Source organism: Mauremys mutica, unplaced genomic scaffold (genome assembly GCF_020497125.1).
Source record: "Mauremys mutica isolate MM-2020 ecotype Southern unplaced genomic scaffold, ASM2049712v1 Super-Scaffold_100290, whole genome shotgun sequence".
Lineage (NCBI taxonomy): Eukaryota > Metazoa > Chordata > Testudines > Geoemydidae > Mauremys > Mauremys mutica.
The window spans coordinates 177,857-198,586 of NW_025423305.1; the positions used below are offsets into that span (position 1 = coordinate 177,857).

At 56.1% G+C, this 20,730-nt stretch overlaps 3 non-coding genes across 3 annotated transcripts; 1 reads left to right on the forward strand and 2 right to left on the reverse strand.

The window, feature by feature from the left end:
- Positions 1-5,969: 5,969 nt before the first annotated feature.
- TRNAA-UGC lies at positions 5,970-6,042 on the reverse strand. Its single transcript has one exon. It is a non-coding gene; the product is annotated as a tRNA-Ala (tRNA).
- A 111-nt stretch (positions 6,043-6,153) lies between these two features.
- Positions 6,154-6,227, forward strand: TRNAI-AAU. The gene has a single exon. It is a non-coding gene; the product is annotated as a tRNA-Ile (tRNA).
- A 14,056-nt stretch (positions 6,228-20,283) lies between these two features.
- Positions 20,284-20,377, reverse strand: TRNAI-UAU. The gene is made up of 2 exons: positions 20,340-20,377; positions 20,284-20,319 (listed from the first exon to the last, which is right to left on the reverse strand). It is a non-coding gene; the product is annotated as a tRNA-Ile (tRNA).
- Positions 20,378-20,730: the final 353 nt, after the last annotated feature.

Below are 20,730 nucleotides of genomic sequence, written 5' to 3' on the forward strand. Positions count from 1 at the left end.
CTTTGCTAGGTTTTTGTGCATTTGGACAGCAAAATGTTGAGTGTTTACATTGATATCAAGCACCCCTGTAGAGAGGAGCCCCTGAACAGAATGGAGAATGGAAATGAAAATGTTTTCCTTTTTTTTTAAAAAAGAAAGAGGGTTATAAGAGAACACGCAGGTTTGAACTGAGGACTACTTAAACTGCAGTTTAGCACTCTACCATTGAGCAATATCCCCATGACAACAGAATCATGATGTCCAGCACTTTGAAGGACAGACCCTGCTTCATCGAGGCCCTTTGCCATTCCCAGACCACAGGTGGTTTTAAAAATGGGGTTTGATTAAACTTCTTAAATGTGGTAAACACCACAGCTTGCACACCCACCGATATAGCTTCTCCCACTGACATAGCTGCCACCTCTTGGGAAGTGGATTAACTGCACCCACAGGAAAACTCTCTCCCCTCAGTATAGAGGAGTGGTTCTCAAACTGTGTCAGGACCCCAAAGTGGGATGTGACCCTGTTTTAATGGGGTCACCAGAGCTGGCATTAGACTTGTTGGTGCCTGGGGCTGAAACCAAAAGTCTGAGCCCCACCACCCAGGGCTGAATCCCTCAAGCTCTGGTTTTGCCCTCCCCCAACTGGGGCAGGGCTCAGGCTTTGTCTCCTCTGCCTGTGCCCAGTGTAGAGGGGCTTGGTGCGTCTTTCTAGGGTCAGGTAGTAAGTTGGTTTTTTTTGGCAGAAGGGGGTTGCAGCGAAAGGAAGTTTGAGAAACCCTGGCATAGAGCCTCTGAGTATGTCTAGACTTGGCTCCCTGTGGCAAACCAGACACTGAAAGTGCAGCCATGGAGACACCACACACCAGCCTTGCCTAACAGGCAAGAATCAAACCTCCACAGACAAATGCCCGTTGTTTTGTAACCCATCTCCCTCAGCCCTCAGCCACCACCACTTAACAAAGGGGCTTTTCTACACGATGGTTCTGGTCTCACTGAAGGGTCATTTCCAGTTGTTTGCTCAGACCAGCGTTAGGGGAAATGGTGCCCTGGGCAAAGCTTGTACTTTGGCACTTCCCCATTGCCCCTGGATGATTCCCACTCCTCCTTTACCGCTAGCTCCTGCACCCCCAACCCTTGCACCTCCTTCACCCCTAACTCCTGCCCCCTCCTGTGCCCCCTTTGCCCTTAACTCCCTGGGCCACCAGCCATTGCCCCTCTCCTGCAGCCCCTTCACATGGTTCCAGTGCTGGGGGCCCCACACTTGTTCTCCCTTTCCCTGGGCTTTGGCATCACTAGCCCCTGATTAGCAAGTAGGGTTCAGTGGTCCCCAAAATGTGGGGCATGACTCCTAGGGGGACACAGAGGAACATTTATGGAGTCAATGAAATCAATTGAGCTTTTTCAGTCTCTCACTGTAGACATTTCCCTTGTTTTTAAAGGCAAAAATCCTGATCTTTCCGACGGGAGCTGCTGCTTCAATGTTTAGTTTGGGGAGGGATTTGGCTGCACTCAGAGATCTGCCAGCGGGTTACAATCTGCGATCCGAAGGGTCGAACACAAACAGCGTTTAGATAGGACCGTCAGTGCCGCCCCCTTGTGGCCAAAGATCAGAATTGACCAGCAGAGTTTACAGCTGGAGCCTGGGATGCTCCTGAACAAACTGGGCCCAAAGCCTCTCGCGTGGGACCCTCGCTGTGCGGTAGGAGGCGGAGGGAAGCTGATTGTCAGGGCTCAGGGCAGCTCCCTGCCATGCTGAGCCGGTGTCTGTGCTAAGCTCGGCATCAATCAGGTGATTCTGGGCAGTTCGGGGTCCCCGGGCTCCCACAGGAGGGTGAAGCAGGTCACCCCTGGAGCAGGTTAAAGCTGCAGGGTGACAGTGGGGTTGCTGCCCCTGTGAACAGCTGCTGTAGCACCACCTGGGCAGGACAGGGAGAGTCAGTTATACCCTCCCCCAGCCTGTATCGGGGGATGGGAGCACTCACACCCTGGGGACCCACCCACCAGAGATCTACTGGGGGGGAGAGTGGCACCCACACACCCAGGATGTTGTGGGGGGGGACAAGGGCATCCACACTCCGGGATCCTCTGCAGAGGGACGGACACCCACACAGCCAGGATTCTGTCTGGGGGGCAGAGGTACCCGGACACCTGGGTGGGGGAAGGGGGCACCGAAACAGCCGGGATCTTACCTGGCAGGACAGCGGCACCTGCAGCTCGACATGAGACGGGGACGGGGGAAGCAGGAGCATTTCCCAGTCCCAGGCTGTCCCCATCTGGCCAAGGCACAGAGCTCACAAGCAGAGTTTAAAGCTCCAGCTGCCAGGCCACAAAACAAGCCGGGCTCTGTGGCTGGCGCCTGTCATCCCAGCTCCTGGGGAGACTGAGGCCGGCGGATTGCTTGAGCTCAGGAGTTCTGGGCTGTAAGGGGCTGTGCTGATCAGGTGTCCGCACTAAGTTCAGCATCAATATGGTGATCCCGGGGAAGCTTGGGGTCCCCTGGTTGCCTAAGGAGGGGTGAACCGGCCCAGGTTGGAAACAGAGCAGGTCAAAACTCTTGTGCTGATCAGTAGTGGGATCGCACCTGTGAATAGCCCCTGCTGCGTAGCCTGGGCAAGACAGTGAGACACGGTCTCTTTTTACAGGTTTCAGAGTAGCAGCCGTGTTAGTCTGTATCCGCAAAAAGAACAGGAGTACTTGTGGCACCTTAAAGACTAACAAATTTATTTTAGCATGAGCTTTCGTGAGCTGCAGCTCACTTCTTCGGATGCATAGACACCCCTACCCCGCAGAGCCTGGCTGGGGGGATGGGAGCACCCACAGGATGGGGATTCTGACTTGGGGGGAGGGACACCCCCTGCAACACAGATCTTGAAAATAGAAACAGCGACACCCACACACCACAGATCCTGGATGGGGTCAGGGGAACCACACACGGGAGCTAGTTCATGGGGTGGGGGACACACCCTTATGCTCCGTTGCACCATTCTTAATGAGAAGAACGGGGGCATCCACACAACACGGATCCTTAACGGGCGGGGGGTCACCCACACACTCCACTATTAACCAGGAGGGACAGGGGCACCAGACACCCCCAGTAACATGGGGAACACCGACATCCACCAGATCCCTCATGGGGAGTAAGACAGAGGGGATTGTAATGGGGCCCGGCGCACCAACGCACCGGGGATTGTTAAGGGTTGAAGGGACAGGGACACCCACACACACTGAGATCACGGCCTTGAAGGAACGTAAACCCTCCACAGAAGGACCTGGTCTGTTCCATGATGGCAGCCCAGCCTGGGTGAGTCAAAGTCTCTTTTTATACAGGCACGCCCCAGAGATCCTGACTAGGGGAGAGAGACACCCACCCCCCAGAGATCCTTAATGGTCTAGGGTGCACCCACACACCAGGGATTCTTATGGGTGGGAGGAATGGAGACAGCCAGACACACTGAGATCACTTCCTCCCAGGAGCCTGGGCCAGACAGGGAGACACAGTTCCCCTTTACAGATCTGCCAGACAACCTTCCTCCCACCCCCTCCACACAATGTTCTTATCTGGAGGTGAAGCCAGGGAAACCACATGGAGGATTCTTATCTGGGGAACTGGGGGACCCACTTACTACCAGAGATTCTTAAGGGCAGGAGGAACAGGGACTCCCAGCTCTGCAGCATGGGGGTGGGTCGCCTGCTGGGATCATCGGGGCATATTTCACCTTGTCAGCTCCCTGCCATTGCCTTGGGGGACCCTTGTTCGCTGCCTCTGGCATCCAGTTTAGCCTCCTTCCTGAGGGCTGAAACGCTTTGATCTGTCTAAGGTCTGTGGGATCAATGTGTGTCATGGTGCAATTCTGTGTTATTCGGGGCTCAGACTAGCTGAGCTAATGGCCCCTTCTGCCCTTAAACACCATGAAAACATTTCCCTGGTTTCTCCTTGCGCCTGACAGACACCACGGTGAGGGGCCCAATAGAAGATCCTGGACACAGCGCTCTGGCTCTTACTTTACTTGGGGACGTCAGCGCTTTCCTAGCAAAGCTGCTGCTAAAGCACTGGATTTGGGGAACTGTTCGGCTCCGATTCAGAGATCTGCCTGCGGGCTGTGAACCTGCCACGAGGAGCGGGAAACGCAACCAGCAACGGGAGGCGTTGGCTGAGCTCCACGCTGCCCCCGTGTGGCCAAAGCTTGGAACTGAGCAGCGGAGTTTAAAGCTGGCGCTGGGAGGGACCTGAACACACGGGGCACGAAGGCTCCTGCGTGTAACACTTGTTGGGTGGGCAGCTGGGCGTAGCTGATTGCCAGGGTTCAGGGCTGCAACCCGGGGTGCTGAGCAGGTGTCTGTGCTCAGGTTGGCCTCGCTATGATGGTTTCTGGAAAGTTTGGGGTCACCAGTCTCCCTAAAGAGAGAGGAGCCAGGTCAGCCCATGAAAGGAGGCCGGCAAAACTCTGGTACCAATTGGCCGTGGGACTGCCCCTGTGAAGAGCCACGGCAGCCCCGCCAGGGAGAGCCGGTCTCTCTTTATGCAGCGCCCCCCCCCCCGCCACCATTCCTCAGGATGAGGGTTGTGCTCAAAGATCTGTGCCCCGTGTTTTCACCTCCATGTGAAGCGCACAGTGCAAATAACCCTCAGCGCATCAGCTCAGTTCCAGGATCCACTTCCACCGGCTCATGCAAGATGGTGCAGAGGAGCCCCTGGGTGGCTGTGGGCCTGGGGAGGATGGCTTTTGATTTTTCGGCTTGACTGCTACGGGCAGCAAGGCCAAAAGTCAGATGGCCGACTCTCCCGTCCACCACACTCATCAGGAGCCCTTAGTCGACAGGCTCGGAGAATGCGGGCAGCGTCCCCCGCTACCTCTCGCATGCAAAGCGAGCGCTCCGCCGCTTGAGCTAATTCCCCGCAGCTGGCCTGACTCTCAGGCACCGAGCAAAAAAAGGCAAGAGCTCTGTGGCCTTAAGCAGAACACAGCCTGAAATGGGGGCGGGGCACTACCCAGAGCTGGGGAAGGGGGTCCGAGTCCCAGCCACGCTCCTCCGCACAAACACCAACGCTCCCTCCCTGGAGTGTGTCTGGGCTGAGAGTTAGCCCCTGAAACAAGCACCAAGCTTCAGAAGACAACGCAGGGATAGATCACTTGACGATTGCCGGCTCTGGCCATTGCCTCTGAAGCGCCTGGCATCGGTTACTGTCAGAAGACGGGATAGTGGCCTAGCTGGACCATCGGTCTCACCCAGGAGGGCCGTTCCTATCTTCACCACTTTCCTCTAACCCAAGCAAAGCCCGGAGCAGGCCCAGCTCAGCAACTCTAGCAGACTCCCTGGCCCCTGGCCCAGCATACAGCAAAGCGACCCTGCCTCCACCAGGATAGACAGCCACCGACTCCCTCTTCCAGACCAACGCAGCCCTTCCCCGCTTTGGCTGTCTCCAAGCTGTCTGCGTGCTCTGCTCTGCTCCACGGCTGCCATGCTGCCTGAGATCAGGAGGCTGCGAGGTCTCACGGTCTCAGCTGAGCTGGTTTCGCGTGCCACCCCGCCCATCTCCTCATTCCCTTCATGGACCCCTGGGATGTGAGTAATTCTGTATTTGAGTGGCTCTCCCTCCCGGCCAATGAGCTTGGCGTAGACTAGCAGGGAGGGAGGAGGAAAGGGATTGTGCTCCAGTGAGAGCTCAGAAAGAAAGGTGCAGGTCCCCCACTAGAGCCCAGCCCAGCCCAGCAGAGCAGAGCAGAGCAGGCTGGAGAATGTGTGTATGGGTCTGACTACTTCTCCCCTGCTCTTCCATTTGAGCTAACTTCCCCCAGCTGTCTCCAGCCTCCCAGTCAGCGCAAGGGGGAGAAGGGCCGGGGAGGAAGAGCTTTGTGCTCCGCAAGGGCTGGCTTTCTGGGAGGCCAAGCGGGGAGAGGGATGGAGGCCACTGGAGGAGCTGAGCCGGCTGACTGTCCATGGCTTCTAAAAGAAGGGCAAGAGAAGGTCCTGGGGCTACCTTGCCGCTGGAGAATGCGGGCATTGATCCCGCTGCCTCTCGCATGCAAAGCGAGCGCTCTACCACTTGAGCTAATTCCCCTACCTTGGCAGATGGTGTCTCGATCCATCCATTCGATAACGGAGGCCACATCGTTCCCCGCGCCAGCCAGTGACTCCTTCCAAAAGGGTCAGGCAGACAGGCCTTGCCGTTGGCCGGCTAGCTCAGTTGGTTAGAGCGTGGTGCTAATAACGCCAAGGTCATGGGTTCAAGCCCCATGCTGGCCACTCCAGGAGGGAGAGGGTGGCTACTGCTCTTTTGGCTGACTGCTAGGGGTGTCAGAGGCCAAAACCAGGTGGGCCGGGAGCGGGCAAGAGCCCTGCTGGGCGCAGGCGCCGGGCAGGACCAGGCTCCGGACACCTCCTTGGGCTCCTCGCTCCACCTGCTGCCTGAAAGGAACTTGGAGATGGGTGAGCCCGGCCGGCTGCCTTCCAGGCTCATAGGAGGCCAGGCTTGAGCTGCCCGCCCGCGAAGCCAAAATCGCAGGCCTGCCGGCTCGCCCCCAGTGTCCACAGAGGGTTGACCTGATGGCCCGAATTCTTGCCGGCCGCCAGCTCCACCCAAATGTACCCGACGCCGGATCACGCTCCCCAGCCCAAGCCACAGAGGAAGGCTTAATACTCGGCACCCCAACCTAGGGGAGAGGCTTCACACTCCGCCGGCGCAGGGTGACCTTTGGGACTTCCCTGGACACCATCCTCCCACCGCCCACAGCCAGACCCCCCAAGCCCACCCCTCCGACAGGAAGGAGCAGGAGGACCACTCCGCCCAGGGGCACCACCACTTGAAGTCAGCTTCACTTGCTTTCTCTTCTACCCCTTTCCTCCCAAGTTATGCGCGCCTCACGGGAGCCGGCCCTGGGAAGACGCAGGCACCGCACTCTGACTGGCGCAAGCCAAACGCCCACACCGAGAGTTTAGCACGGGCTCTTGAGGCACTGGAGGAACCCCATGCAGACACACTGAGGGAGCTAAGCTTTACGGCCAAGGGCCCTACCTGTGCAGAAAGCCAACTTGCTTGTGAAAAAGACTCCTCTTTCGGCTCCCCTTCCAAACTTCCAAATGCCTCCAAATGGGAAAACACACACACTGTAACACCCAAACGGTCCTAACGCTGGGGCCAGGCGAAAAAGAAAAGCAAGGAAAAGATTTCTAAATGGCCACCCTGCCAGAGTCATACAGTTCCACAAGTGAAACCCGTGGGAGGGACATTACACAGAAAAGGGGAATGGAAAGCTGCCCAAATTGAGATGCTGTGGAAAGCTACAGCCCCATCGCTACTCCTACTCTGCACACTTCTTGCAACAGCTGATGAACGGCCAGGTGCTTTTCGCATCCAAGCCTACACCAGGGGAAGACCTTGAGAAGTTTCCCGTGGCTTGCCTGGTTCAGCTGGTCAGAGTGCGGCACTAGTGGAGGCAAGATGGTGCAGAGGAGCCCCTGGGTGGCTGTGGGCCTGGGGAGGATGGCTTTTAATTTTTCGGCCTGACCGCTACGGGCAGCAAGGCCAAAAGTCAGATGGCCGAATTTCCCGTCCACCACGCTCATCAGGAGCCCTTAGTCGACAGGCTGGGAGAATGCGGGCATCGCCCCGTCATATGTTTATTCCCCACTTCGAACTTTAGCATCCACAAGATGGGGACCTGCATGGGCCCCACTCAACTTAAATCCTAGTTTAGATCTGGTAAAGCTGCCACCCTCTAGAAGTTCCATTGTCTAGCAATCGCCCTGTTCCCCCAAACCTTCCCTGGGGAACACAGATCCAAACTCCTTGACTCTTAACCCTAAGGGAAATAAACCATTCCCCCACCTTCTTCCCCCTCTCCTAGTTGTTGGGAAAGATACCTTGATTCAAACTCCTTGAATCAAACAAAGAAGGATTCACTTTTCCCCCTCCACTTCCCCTGAAAATCCAAACAAGGGAAGAAATCAATCAGGTTCTAAAAAGAAAAGGATTTTATTAAAAGAAAGAAAGAAAGTACATTATCTCTGTAACACCAGGATGGAAAAACCACGAGGCGTGCTGCAGGATAGCCCCTCCCCACCAAAAAGCAAGGCCGTGACCCGGATTCGAACCGAGGTTGCTGCGGCCACGGCGCAGAGTACTAACCACTATACGATCACGGCCAGGCGCTGGGGGTATGGGAAGCAGCACACTGGAAAATGCTCAGCTCTGTGCTCTCGGGGCGGCCACCTACCTCGCCGGCGGCCACAGGTCTTTCTCAAGTCTCCCCATTACAGTCACAGGTCAAATGCTGAGCAAAGGAAAAAAGACAGGAAGCCAATCCCATGCCTGTCCCTTTTTCTGTCTTCCTCCACCCCTGGACCAAGTCCCTCCCCGTTTGTCTGGGCCATTGTCCTCATGCCCCTGGCCAGCCTATTTCCCTTTGCCGCTCTGAAACGTGCCACACGTGCAGGCCCCGAAGCTGGGCCCGGGGGCGGAAGGCCAGGGAGAGGCTTTGGCTAGGGCCAGCATGTCCTTGCGAGGTAATTGTCTCTCTGGAGGTGAAAGTCATCAGTGCGGGCTGTGAAGGGAAGTGGCCGTAGAAGGACAATGGAAGGCATGGGGTGGGCAGGCCAGGGATTTCTTTGTTCCCCCCTTGAAAAGGGGTCACCCTCCCCACCAGCGAATCAAACCCCGGTCTCCCGCGTGACAGGCGCGGATACTCACCACTATACTAACGAGGAAAGGGGCACGGTGAGTGGCCCCAGCTCCCACAGACCAGCTATGGTCAGCGTACACCTTCCCTTCAACGCGCACTGGACGGACATTCCAAACACAGCCCTTTCCAGGAGGGAACGCGCTGCTTTTGGACCCTGGAGCCCAGCAAGAAGTCCTGGGACTCTTTTTCTGACGGATGGACCCCACTGACTTGCCTTTACCAAGCAGAAACCAAGGACCGGCTGATGGCTCTCTTTGCAAACGGACGCCATCAGACTGAGCCACGAGGCGTGCTGCAGGATAGCCCCTCCCCACCAAAAATTAATGCCGTGACCCAGATTCGAACGGAGGTTGCTGCGGCCACGGCGCAGAATACTAACCACTGTACGATCACGGGCAGGCGCTGGGCGAACAGGCAGCAGCCCAGCAGAAAATGCTCAGCTCTGCGCTCTCGGGGCGGCCACCTACCTCGCCGGCAGCCACAGGTATTTCTCAAGTCTCCCCATTACAGTCACAGGTAAAATGCTGAGCAAAGGAAAAATAGAGGAAGCCAATCCCATGCCTGTCCCTTTTTCTGTCTTCCTCCACCCCTGGACCAAGTCCCTCCCCGTTTGTCTGGGCCATTGTCCTCATGGCCCTGGTCAGCCTATTTCCCTTTGCCGCTCTGAAACGTGCCCCCACGTGCAAGCCCCGGGGGAGGCTTTGGCTAGGGCCAGCGTGTCCTTGCGAGGTAATTGTCTCTCTGGAGGTGAAAGTCATCAGTGCGGGGTGCGAAGGGAAGTGGCTGTAGAAGGAGAATGCAAGGCATGTGGTGGGCAGGCCAGGGATTTCTTTGTCCCCCCTTCAAAAGGGGTCACCCTCCCCATCAGGGAATCGAACCCCGGTCTCCCACGTGACAGGCAGGGATACTCACCACTATACTAATGAGGAAAGGGGCACGGTGAGTGGCCCCAGCTCCCACAGACCAGCCTTGGTCAGTGTACACCTACACCGTCGCATGGGCCCCAGCAGGCAACAACACCCCTGGCCCTCTTCTGCTTCCCAAAGGCTTTGGCCGCAGCAACAGCCCTGGGAAAAGCCCTGGCCCTCCTCACCTGCCCTTGCCCAGCAGGACGCCTTTCGGGGCCTACACCGCTCCTCACACAACACCCACCTGGGACCTTGCCCTCACCTACCAGCTCAGCAGCACCTTTTTTCCTCTCAAAACCTCCTCTTGCCACCCTCCCCCTTCCACACTTCACACTCACCTCATCACAAACTCACCCACGGCCCCTTTGGCTTCTCAAGCGCCTCTGGCGGGACGCAGCTTCCCAGGCACGCAGATCCGGCTGATGGCTCCCAAGTGTGCAAGTCCGTCCCCGCAGAGCTGCCCCATAGGGTGACCTTGAAGAAACTGTGGAAAACGGGACAGGGGTGGGGGGGTAATAGGCTCCTATATAAGAAAAAGTCCTCCCGGACCTGCCTGTCCCTTTAAACATGGGACATCTGGTCACCCTGGAGCAGCCCCACACTCCTGCTCCCCGGTTGGTGCGTTTGTAACCCGGGGGCTGAAGCCGACGCGAGAAAGGGAATTGAGCGAGCTCGGAGCTCTCCGGCGCCACCTGCTGGGAGCAGAGGGAAATGACTGAGCAGCGTCCTGGCTAATTTAAATATCACCTGGTTCTCTGCTGGGTGGCTCCACGGCAGAGCTCGGGTGTGGCCTGAGTGTGGCAGCACCTTATTTGCATATATTAAAAGTGGCAGTTTGGGGCCATTGGGGTAAAATATGAGTAAGTTTTGGGGTTGGGCCCCACATGTTTAGTGCAGGCTGTGGAGAGCCGGGCTGAGCAGAGCCTGCCCCAACGGGGTGTGTGGTCACCCTGAGCTGGGAGCGTGTGGCCAGACATGGGGAAGGGGCTGCGGGAGAAGCTTGGGTGTAAGAAGCAGAAAGTGTGTCCTTTCTTTTTTGGTGTCTGGGGGAGGTTCTTGTTATCTAATGAAGAGCAGTGGTGGGGGAGGGGAATTGAGACTCTGCTTTGGGGGTTGCTGTGGGGTGTGACATGAGCCACCTGGTGCTGGTTGCTGCTGTGGGGCATAGGACAGGTGGGGGGTGGGGGGGCTGTTTGGGGGCTTGAGATGAGGGGCGGTTCCTGGTTGGCTGGTGCCAGCCTGCCTAGTGTTTTTTGACAGCTAATCACCCATTGGCCCTCGCGTGGGGTGGGTCTCTGAAAGCTGGTCTCCCATTGGGCCCTCCCCAACTGACGTTTCTGACAGGCTCATCTCCCATTGGTGACGTTGTCTGACAGCGATGCAGGGCGGAGCCGCCAGGGCCTTGTGTGCTCAGAGCTCAGCGCCGCCCGCGAGAAGTGGCGCGAGGCCGCGCGGGGCCCGGTCCCGCTGCCGGGCAGAGGAACCGAGACCGCAGCAGCGGCGCCGCCTCCCGCCTCGCGAGAAGCCGCAGCACCGGGGGGGTCACAGGGCGTGAGGTGCTTCCGCGCGCGGCTGTTTTCTGCCGGTCGCGGGGTGACGGGTCCTGCCCGGGGCGGCCGGGGGCCGCGGGGTCCCGATGGCAGCTGGGGGCTCTGGCGTCCGTCCGCCCGCGGCGGCTGGGAGCTACGGGGCCACCTGCACTGGCCGAGGGCTGCGGCTTCTCCCCCCCCCCGCCCCGGTGACTGGGAGCTCCGGGCTCTGCCTGCGGTGTCTGAGCGCTGGGGGCTCCTCTCCTGCCCGGGGCGGCCGGGAGCTCCCGGGGCTTCGGCGCTGCAGGGTCTATTAGCAATGACGTGGGGCTGCAGGGTCCTCCCGCCATCAAGGCCTGTTGGGAAATCCTGGGTCCATCCGCAGCAGTGGGGTGGGGCTGTGGGGGCTCCCCGGCCACCCATGGCTGCTGGGAGCTCCAGGGTCTGCCTGCGGGAGCTGTGGGGAGACGAGGGGTTTGGAGTGGAGGAGGGGGCTGCAGTGTGGGGCTGAGGGATTCGCAGTGCAGGAGGGGGCTGTGAGTTGAGACAGGGGGTTGGGGTCCAGGATGTGGTGATGGCTCTGGGGTGAGGACAGGGATGAGGGGTTCCAGGTGTGGGAGGAAGCTCTGGGCTGGGGCAGGAGGTTGAAGTGCAGAGGGGTGAGGGCTCTGGGGTGCAAGAGGGGGCTCTGGGTTTCGGGGGGTTCAGGGCTGGGGAAAGGGGTTGGGGTGCAGACTTACCTCAGGCGGCTCCTAGTCAGCGGTGCAGCAGGGGGGACCTACTGGCCACTTCCAGGGCACAGTGCGGTGCCCTAGGACACGTAGGGACCAGCCTGCCTGAGCCCCGCAGCACCGCTGACCGGACTTTATAACCCAGTCACCCCACTGGGAGCTCCAGGGTCCCCCTGTCCCATGTGGTGGCTGGGAGCTCTGGGATCCACTCACAGCAGCTGGGAGCTGTGGGGTCCATCCGTGGTGGCATGGGCCTGTGGGAGCCCCTTCCGACACTGGTGGCTGATAGCTGTGAGGCCCCCACCGGCCGACAGCTCCAGTCTTGCTGCCCCAGGGCTGAGGTGGAAAATGTCACTGAGATCTCTGAAAGTCACAGTTTCTGTGACGCCATTTATATAATCTTAGCCTTAATAGTTGTTGACTGTCTCTCTCAATCTAGAGGTCTGCTCTAGCGCGGATGGGACAGGGAAGACAGAGGCTCACCCCCCAGCACAGGTTTGGGCAGAAATGGCTCTTGGGCTATTTGCTGTGCATGCAGAGGACTTGTCCAGGCAGGTGGAGCAGCTCAGCCAGATGAGGAGCTGGAAGAAGGAGACCGGAGCAGCCTGGACATCCCACTTTTTCTCCACAGCCACTGCCTATCAGCAGGATTCCTCCTTCTCCTCCTCAGTGAGACCAAATCTAAGCACCTAGACAGCTGGTCTGTCCGCTGCACCCCAATCCCTCATGCCTGAGCCTCCCTGCCAAAGTCCTGTACCTGGCTCCAGAGAATTGTCTCACATCTCGCTGGGAACTCGACTTCTTGTGCCCAGAGAGTCTCGGCCCCATTCAGTAGAGGACCTGAGAAACACAGTGTCTGCCTTTTCCAAATCAGTGCTTGGAAAGGTTTTGTTCCTGTGACCACATGGCCTAATGGATAAGTTGTCTGACTTTGGGTCAGGCGATTGAGGGTTCAAGTCTCTTCATGGTTGTGTTGGTGTAGTTTTACCTTTATGCTGAAAGTCCTGCTCCCTTCAGGGCTGGAACCTCTTCTTGGCCGCTCAGGCCAATGCTCTGGCTTCAGCTAGAGCCCCAGGAAGGAGTTGGGGGGTGGGTGTCACAAAGGCTGGGGCATGAGCCCCAGGTGCTTCCAGTCTCACCTTTGCCCTTCCTGACTTGCCAAAGAAAATGGGCAGCTGCCCGGGCTAGAGTGTGGAGCAGTTTCCCTCTTCCAAGTGTGCACCTGTCCCTGTGCTGGACGGTACTTGCTAAATAGCACCTTGGGAGCCTGGGTGTTTCTCTGCTTCTCGCCAGCTGGGGAAAAGCCTCTTGGGGTAAAATCTCCTGCCCCACTGCCAAAGTGAGCACCGTGAGTGGGAACGGTAAGAGGCCCCACCAGGGGGGCTGGCCCTGCTTTCCTACCATCTTCTGATGTTGGCCACAAAGCAGCAGCAGCTGGCTGTGGGTGGTTTTCAGTGGGTGTTCGGCATGCCAGGGAGCAGGGAGCAGCCTGGCTGGGTGTCTCTGTGGCTGTCTGCTGGCCACGCATAGGCATGGTTCTCCCCTCCTCTTGCCCTGCCCTTGGTTGCTCTGTGGCTTTTAAGCCGTCCCTTGGAGCTGTCAGCACCAGCCGCCTCTGTCCTAGGTGCCCAGAGGAGGAGAGGTGCTGGGCTCCAGCCTGGGACTCTTCCTCCCTCCTGCCTTTTCCTGACTATGAAATCTGACCCTGACACCCCTTTCTTCAAGTGCCATGTGGGCAAGAGAAAAAGTGTGGTAGAAAGCACAAGGGCCAAACGTGTGGGCATCAAAAATCCCAAACACCCAGTCAAACCATAGCCACTTCTAGACCCCATTCCAACCAAAGACCTGGCTCCAGGGGGTATGAGTCACTCAGCACAAGGTAAACAACTCATTTTCATACAGCTGGAGATAGGAAAGCACTTGGATCTCCAGGGATTTACCACAAGGTCCCACTGAGATTTGAACTCAGATTTCAGCATGCCAACCATTACACCATGGGCCCAGCCTGTGCTAGTTTCTCTGAACATTGGTGACCCTATCATAGAATACCAGGATTGGAAGGGACCTCAGGAGGTATCTAGTCCAACCCCCTACTCAAAGCAGGGCCAATCCACAGACAGATTGTTATCCTAGATCCCTACATGGCCCTCTCAAGGACTGAGCTCACACACCTGGGTTTAGCAGGCCAATACTCAAACCACTGAGCTCTCCCTCCCTCACAGGCCCAGCTTGTGTAAGGGGACTGTTGGCCCTTTACTAAAACTGAGTGGGGTTTTTTGGTTGGCTAGTTCCCAGTCCCAATAGAAGGGGGAAGGGCCAATGGGAAATCAGGACCTGGAGACTGACAGGCCCCTGGGGCAATGGTCACCAACTGGTAGGGAACAAGTTAGAATTTGTTAATGAGTAAAATTCCTGGTGAAAATTGGCAAAGCTGTGGAGAGTTTGAAATGTTCCAGTGAATTTACACATGAAGATACAAACAGAGAGACAAACAGAGAGAAAGAGACCATCACAGACTGCACAGGCCCACACAGACATAAACAAAACCCAAACCCACACAGCACACAGAGCCATAGACACACAAGGGAAAGCCACACAAAACATAGAACAAATCCACACCAAAAAATACAGCAAAAGCCCACAACAGGAAAGCACAAAAACCACATACCAGAATACATAGCAAAAAACAATCTGCATGCAAAAGTCATACACCCACACACAAAACTATATGGCATCCACAAAAATCACACAGGACCCACATGCACATCAACATGACAGACAACAAAAAACCCCCAACATACAGAAAGCCAGGCAGGGTTTGAGTCTCACAGCGAAGAGGGTGAGCACACAGGTGGTTTGGGGAGCAAAGACTGAGGGGGAGTCGGGGGCAGTGCTCTGGGCTCTGCTCGACCCCTCCTGACACAGGCGGCTGGTGGAGAGCAGAGCCTGGTAGATCTGTGGAATCTGCCCTGCTCTCTGTAAAGCAAGGGGACCTCGGTGTCTTCTGAGCTGCAACTGTATTTTCTGCAGGGCAAAATGATTGGCAGAAGCCATTTGCTTAAAGGAAACTAGTGCTGTAGATGAAGTTTGAACTCACAACCTCAGCATGACTCCTCTCAGCACTGCTCTGTAAGTACTGGACACTAACTCATTGCACCCCTGGACCCTGCTTTCAGGAGCTTGTCTCCATGTTTCATGGATGGATTAGTGGAGGGGGGGGGTTGCATTAGCTAAAACAAATCCATATTAAAGGCTGCAGGATGGCAGCAGCAGAGGTGGGGAGCCTCCTTCCATGTGATAGAGCTGGTTCCCCCTTCCGTTGCTGAGGGGAAGGTTGGTGCTTTGAGCCCACCCGGTGCTGGAACGTCCCATGGGTGAGATTAACGGGACTGAAGGGAGGGGAAGTCTTTTCTATCCCTGCCTAGCTCCATTGGCCTCCTGTGGCCCTTTCGGCTCTCTGCTCCCCTGTTGGGGAGATGCAGAGACAAGCCCCCATCTGGGTGAGTCACCGAGAGGCTGTGTCCCATGGCGTGTGTGGGGGAGAGGGGGAGGGATGGGATGGGATGGGGCTCAAGGGGAGAAGGTTGTGTGTGACAAGGGGGGGAGGGTGTGTTCCTTAGGATTGAAATGATGGAAAACACAGGGGCAGTGACAGTGAAGCCCCGTGTCTGAGTGTTATGACCCTGTGTGGTGCCGCCATTCACCTTCCCCTCCTATGGTCTCAGCTTTCATTGAATCCAGCATTTTTTCACCTGTCCTCACCACAGAGGTGTCCCACGTGCCTCAGCTACCGAGTGTCCCTCTTAGAGATGCCGAGGACTGGAACTGATTTCAGCTGCTGGACAGCTCTGCTAGGTCTTTATACCTTTGCTCAGGAAAATGCTGAGTGTTTAAATTCATTTCAAGCCCCCTGCCCCCATTCAGCGAACTCCTGAACATACTGGAGATGGGTCTGGAAATCGATTTTCATTCAAAAAAGTTTTTAAAGGGAATCACTTGGATTGGAATCCATTATCCTGGAGGGAAACATTCACCCACTGAGCTACCCTCACAACAGAGAGTGTCATGTAGAGCCCAGAGCAGAAACAGTTTTTAACCTGGGGGTTAGTAAACTTTCTCTCTATACAAACACCACAGCTTACAAACTCCCCACCCCCGCTCCGTGTCACCAGAGCACAACAACAACTCTCCTTGGGGCACACACAGCTCCCCAGCTCCCTGCCCGTCAGTCTCTCCAGCATTGCTCCAATCCCTTAAAGCAGGGTCTCAACCACAATTTACCTTAGGGCCAGTGCCAGTCCTCCAGTCCTCCCAGTGGGCCAATAATGTCACTCATACCGCCCAGAACCCGCCCCCCAAAACTCCACCCTCCACCTGCCTAAGGCTCTGGGAGGGAGTTTGTATAGGAGGAGGAGGTCTAGGGTGCAGGCCCTGGGCTGGGGATTGGGGTGCAGGCTCTGGGGGGAGTTTGGGTGCAGAAGGGGTGAGAGGCTGGTCTCTGGGAGGGAGTTTGGGTAGGGGAGGGGTTCTGGAGTGCAGGCTCTGGGGGGAGTTTGGGTGCAGAAGGGGTGAGAGGCTGGTCTCTGGAAGGGAGTTTGGGTCGGGGGAGGAGGTCTGGGGTGCAGGCCCTGGGCTGGGGTTTGGGATGCAGGAGGGGTGCAGGCTCTGGGGGGAGTTTGGGTGCAGGAGGGGTGAGAGGCTGGTCTCTGGGAGGGAGTTTGGGTGGGGGAGGGGTTCTGGGGGGCAGGTTCTGGGATGGAGTTTGCAGCACCGTAACATGGGCGAGGCGAGTGGGGCACTTGCCTCGGATGCGCAAAGTGGAGGGGCGCAGCTCTACCCCGATCAGTGGCGCTTCATCAGCAGCTCTATTGCTTCCGCTTCTTCGGCAGCAATTCGGCAGTGGGTCCTTCTCTCCGAGAGGGACTCAGGGACCCGCTGCCCAATTGCCGCCGAAGGATGAATGAAGCAGCGGCGGCAATTGGGCGGCAGGTCCTTCCCTCCAACAGGGACTCAGGGACCTGCCGCCAAAGATCCTGGAGCCGGCCCTTGCCTCGGGCACAAAAATTCCTTGTTATGGCTCTGGGAGTTTGGGTGCTGGGTGCAGGCTCTGGGCTGGGGCAGGGGGTGGGGGAACAGGAGGATGGGTGGCGGTGCAGGCTCTGGGCGGGAGATTGGGGCAGGTGGGAGGGGGTGTGTGGAGGGAGAGGGCACAGGCTGTGGGAGGGAGTTGGGGGCAGGCGTGTGTGGAGGGCGGTGCAGGCTCTGGGAGGGAGTCAGGAGTGTGGCGCTTACCTGGCGCTCCAAGGCGGGGCGGGCTGGGGGGCCTCCGTGTGCTGCTGCCCCCAGGCATCACCCCCACAGCGTCCCATTGGCCACAGGGGTGATCAGGCAGAGGCAGCGTGCGGAGGCACAGACCCACCCTGCCCTGCCATGGGGAGGGGCCGGCAGCCACTGGAGCAAGCAGGCAGATGCTGCTCAGCTCCACTGCACTGCTGGGGTCCCTGGGGGGGAACGCCTGGGGGCGGCAGGTGGGGCCAAGGGAGTGACCTGGTCCCAAAACTGCTGGAGCCCCACGGGTGAGACCTGGGAACCAGGACTGCCAGCCAGACAAACACCTTTAAGAGGAGGCGTCCCTCTCCCTGTCAAAAACTGATCTTCCTCCTTCAGTTCAGTGACAGCCTGAATTGTTCCTTATCCCGGCAGAGCCAGAGGACTGAAACAGCAACATCAAACCCCTGTGTAGCTCGCAGGAATGGACATAAACACTCCCTGGTATCTGAGGAGATGTTCAGCTTTGCCCTTGGTCAACTACAAGGCTAAAGGGAAAGGAGGTGGCGCCAGATATAAAGAGTGAAACATGACACATCATAGTTATGCCCACGGTGGCTGCAAAATCTTTTTTGTACTTCTTCCTATCAGCAGTGTATTGTTTTCTCTGGAGTCTAGACCTTGACCAAGAAATTTGTACTTTGCTAAAATAATCGACTGCCCCTGGTGAAGACAATGGACTTGACACCCACTGGGGTGTCCCTACACAGGTACAAGTACTAACAACAGTGGCTGCCTTTTAGCCTTAGATTTTAATCAGGGCAATAAATTGAAACAACCCCCTGTTAAATCATTTCTCAGCCCGAGTCCTTCACCCACATTCCCTAGAGCATTGGGCCACCATGTGGACGTTTAATTTCCGACCTCAGTTTCACACAAAGACAAAATTTGCTTTGCACAGATCCATGAAAAGCAAAATCTTCCTGTGTCTCTGGTCTGAGCCAGGGCATTCGATTCCAGTGAACCCTTCTCTCCTGCAATGGCGACGGTCAGACAGAGGGGACGTGGCACCTCCATCCCTGCCAGGGAGATATTGGCTCGGCTCTTTCTTTCTGCTGCTGTTGTTAGTCCATGAAACATCAAGGGTGTAATGCAAGGCTGAGTTCATGCACCAGCCCCCTGAAAAAATTTCAGTGCCCCAGAGAAATCCTGCCGCCTGCTATTGGAATGATGTGCTGGAGATTTGACTAGGAAAGGGACTGTCTGAATTGTCAGAGTGGGGAATGAACAACAATCTACAGCAATGTCATTCACACAGACACACTCTCATCCTGCTCCAGCTGGAAGGGAAATGGGCAGGAATTCTCGCTGTTCAGCCCAGGACACACTTACACTGATGCGCAGTCATGAGTGTGCTGGGGAAGCTGGTCTGAGCAATTTGAAGTGACAATTCAGTGAGAACAGAATCATCATGTAGTGAAACAACTGTGTATTGAGTAGTTGTAGCCAAGTGGTTAAGGCAACGGACTAGAAATCCATTGGGGTCTGTCCGCGCAGGTTCAAATCCTGCTAGCTACGCAAGCACTGTGCTGTTGTTATTATTACTGTAGTCTTAGTGCCTGAGCATCCACAGTGCAAACTGGAGCCAGATCTACTTTCACTCTGTCTACACTTAAAACGCTGCTGTGGCACTGCTATAGCACTTTGGAGTAGACAGTGACTGGAGGGGTTTTCCCATCTCTGTAATAGCTACATGGACAGAACAATTCTTCCTTTTCTTTAGCACTAACTAACCCGGGCTTAGGTCACCTTAACTCTATGGGTTTGGGGGGGGGGGTTCACACCCTGAGAGATGTCACTCTGCCAGTTCAGTGCCCAGCGTACACCAGCCCTTAGATCCCTCTTGGTATTTCAATGCAGGTACTGACCTGTGAGAGGAAAACATCAGCTCACAAACACAGAGACTGAATTCCCCACATTCAATCTCTCTGCACTTTCCAGAAAATCACGAAATTCAATTCATTCTTGCTAGGCCAGAGAAAAAATAAGTGACACCAAGTTTTTGGCTTGGTTAAATAAAATTAAGTGTTTAATTAATATGGTAAAAATCTGCACTGATTCCTCTAACTAACACCACAGCGTGAAATAGGAACAGAGACAAAGCTTGTCAGTGACGACTAATTTCACAAATGACCTTCCCATTATTAATTTCCACGCCGCCCCCATTGGAGGTCTGGGCATCTCCAGTGTCACTGCTCTGCATTCACCTTCCCCTTAGAATTGTTCTCGGACATTCCCAAATTTGGAAAATTGTGCAGGTCAGAATGTGAATAGTGACCCCGTCTCCTTCCTGCACCTGCTCCACAGCAGCTTCTCCACCTGCAGAGTCACCCCAGCACTGCAGTGCAGCCGCCCAGGGTTCAGCAGGGGCCCCTGGCAAGGACAGTGGGTGCAGCTAACAGCCCGGTGTGCCTGGCCCTGAGGCAGCTGTAAAAAGGCAGCCCCCCCCACCCCCCAGAAGTAGAGAGACTGAATTCCCCAACTATAACATCATGACCCCCTGTAGAAAGCCACACGTGTCAGTTGTATTTTCACAGGGAGATGCAAAAATCAAGTGACACCAATTTTTAAGTTGAGTAAAAAAAGTTGAGGAGATAGTTATTAACCTCACAAAAATACACTAAAGATCCCTCAACATAACACCTGAAGGTGAAATATGAACAGAGACAAACCTTGTCAGCAAAGGCTCATTTCCCAAACGATCCTCAAAATGTTACTAATTCCCACCCCTCCTCCACAGGAGCTCTGTGCAGTGTAACTGTTCTGCAGGCAGCTTCCCATTCAATGCTGTTGTGGGACATTCCCAGGCCTGGAAATGTACCAACAGAATTTGAAGTACAAACCTGGCTCCCCGCACCAGGCGGGATTTGAGTGTTTTGTCCCTGTCATTTAGTCTTTGTCAATAGTACAGACGCCAGGGGCAGGACTCCAGGCTCTGCTTGAGGGATCCTGGCACAGGGGCTGGGGGGGGAGAAAGGATTGTAGCTTCTGACCTGCACTCTGGAGAGGAGGTAATAAGTGAAGGGGGCATTTCTGACTCTGCCCCTCCTCCGTGTCCCTGGGCTGGAATTCTACATTCCACAGGCCAAATGAGGGGGTGATGCCACTTGGCTAATGAAAACCAGTGCTTCAGGTGAGGCTTGAACTCACAACCTCAGCATAGCTCCTCTCAGCACTACCCTATAAGTACTGTGCGCTAACCAATTGTGCCACTGGAGCACCTGTTAATTGCTGTTCTCCCAGTTCCCTAGGCTGATAAAGGCGAGGAGTGACCTCAAAACAGTCTCTGTGGAGCTTGAGAGCAGGTAGCGACAAGTGTTGTCCTCGGTGGGGTGGATCCTTCTTAAGGCTTCCAGGCACCATTTGACCCTTTTGTTCTTCCCTGTGTAATAACAGAGCTGGTTAAGACTCAATGGAGAGTCTTGCTGCAGCCCAACACATCTGAAATCACTGAGAACCAGCTCTAAGCATTAGTCCTGCTTTGGGACAGTGTCTCTCATGCAAGAAACTGCCCAGTCTGCGCTAGCAGTGAGGCTCCCTCACTAACAGCTGAAATCAGGGAGAGCTGTGTG